The following is a 2,560-nucleotide window of genomic DNA, read 5'->3' on the forward strand; positions in this document are numbered from 1 at the left end:
GTCTCTCTTCCTCCTCACCTCTGCCACCCTCTTCACCCTTCAGAGCCTGAATCCCATATTCCTACCCTCCCTGGGCTCTGGGCATGCTTTGTGGGAAAGCAGAAGGCAAACTTGACTGGGAGAATGAGCTGGGTCAGAGGTCCTAGAGGAGGGGAGGGCTGGGGATGGTGGGTTTGGGAAGGGGCCTCAGGCTCAGGAGTTGGGCTCTGGGCTCTGTGGGCCTTGGTCTCCTCGGCTGGGATGTTTGTGGCAGTGCCACCTCAGAGCTGGCGGGAGGATGGATGCAGCAACTGTGATACAAATGGGTGGAGGAAGCAGCCCACCAGGTCTCCCAGCCTCACCCCATGTCCATGTTTTCCCAGAAGGTGGGCCGAAGGCCCCACTGTTCCATCTGTTGCAGGACAGAGGAGGAGGTGGTTCTGGTGGGCAAAGTACAAGGACTGAGTGGGTGTGGGGAGTGGGAGAGAAGACGGGAGCCCTGTGCCCGAGAGAGGAGGGCAGGAACCACCCACCGCCTCCACACAGGCATGTAGTCCCAGGGACAGCCAGAGGAGGGTCAGTGCAAAGGCAGGCTCAGTGTCACAGTACAATGGGATGACGTCAGGAAGTGAACAGGGCAGCAGTAACGCAGAGGAGGGGCTGCCTGGGAAACTGGGGCAGGCCCCTGGGAGAGCTGCTCCAGCCTGGAACCTGGAAGAAGTTCGGGAAAGGTTCAAAGTCACCATGTCGAGAGATGCCTCTGTATGACACCCTGCCCTGTTCCTCTGTCCCCTTCAGCTTCTCCCGCAGCTCTAATCAATTGATAATGGTTGCCTAGAGGTCAATTAAGAGTCTTGAGACCTCAGATTGATTACCAGCGTCTGCTGTGGCCCAGGCTGAAGGAGCAGTGTGAGACTCTTGTCTCTGCTGTCCGTGACCTAAATGGTGATTCTCAGCCCTGGCTGTGCTTCAAAATCTTAATATTAAAAGTGTTCAAGCTTGGGTCACACTGTGATAAACTGTGGTTTGATTGAGGTTCCCCACCCTTTTTTGAGTTTTGGGGGATTTTTCCCTCCGAAATTTCCATAGGTGATCCAAATGTGTAGCTAGGGTTGGAAACCACTCAACAGGACAATTTTCTCCTTTCCAACCCATAAATTCAGTTGTTTATTTGCTCAACAAACAATAGAGGAATGTGGTTTAGTGGTTACCATGGGAGGTAAAAGAAGCCTGAGGAAAACATTCTTCAGAAGTGGGAGCCCCAGACCCTACACCTGGTTACTCAGCGAGTGTTTATTAAGCACCTACTGTGTGCCCTGCCCTGGTCCAGTCCCTGGAATTACAGCACTAAACAGCATAGCCAGATCTGGAATCGATAAAGCTGCTTTTTTTCACCACCCTCCAGATCCAATCTGCTTTTGAGAACTCTCCTCTCCTGTCTCTTATGGAACAGTGACCCGGGTGCTTGGCAAAGGGCCTGGTACATAGTTTGGGGTTGTTAACATATTTACTAAATGCTTGCTCCATGTCAGGACCTGTGGTCCAGGTGCTGGATGTGACTGTGACCAAGGGAGATCCAGTCACTGCCTTCACGGGTCTTGCAGTCTGTGTGTGCATGTGTGTATGTTTGTTCTTTCTGCCTGGAAGGGGATGACAGAAGATTACTCAATGTGGCCAGGACAGCTGGCCAACTCATATCTTCTGGAAATAACATACAGGCATACACAGAGTTGCCTGATGCCCTCCTAGGGACAAAAAAAAAGCACATACTGCAATCCCAGAAGAACTCAGAACCAGAAAGACCTTGTTTACATCCTGTCTCCACCACTTACAAACCTAACAGTCAAGGGACTTATTCTCCTCCAGCCTCAGTTTCATTCTCTGTAAATTGGTAAAGTAAACCTCTTTCCAGATTTGTTACAAGAGTTATGGGAAGAAATTTGTCCAGGATGTCTTGGCACATAGTAAGTGCTCAATAAATGCTAAATAAATGAAGGGTAACTAGAACAAAGTAGTTGTGAGGATTCAATGAGATAATCAGCCAACATGACTGGCATCATGTAGGAGGTGGTGGTTATATGTCAGGACAGATAGCTAGATCTTTTTTTCCTTGCGGTAAGAAAATGCATTTCACCATTTTATCGGTGATATGATGTAAAGAAAACTATAGAGCTATCCTGTTTGGGATCCAATACTGACTGCTTCTTCTAGCCATGTGATCTTAAACAAATTACACATCTACACCTCAAATTCTTCATCGGTAAAACATGTAGTACCTACCCCATCCTGCTGTGAGTTTAAGTAAACTGACAGAGGGAAAGCGCGTAGAACAGTTCCTGGTACTAAGGGCTATATCGAGTTTTACGGTCCTTTTTCTGCCTTCCGTACAGCCCACAGCAAGGGCCACCACTTCCCATCTTCAGGTCCAATCTCCTAGTGGCAACCACTTTGGCCCTGAAAAGGAACAGGGAGGAGCGCGCAGGCGCGTTGGGGCAAAGCCTGGTGGGAAGCCCAAGCAGCCGGGTTGGCAGCCATCTTGGTAAAGGGCAGCGACGGCAGCTTCCTACGTAATCAGTCTGCG

This window comes from Camelus bactrianus, chromosome 9, assembly GCF_048773025.1.
Source record: "Camelus bactrianus isolate YW-2024 breed Bactrian camel chromosome 9, ASM4877302v1, whole genome shotgun sequence".
In the NCBI taxonomy this organism is placed as follows: domain Eukaryota; kingdom Metazoa; phylum Chordata; class Mammalia; order Artiodactyla; family Camelidae; genus Camelus; species Camelus bactrianus.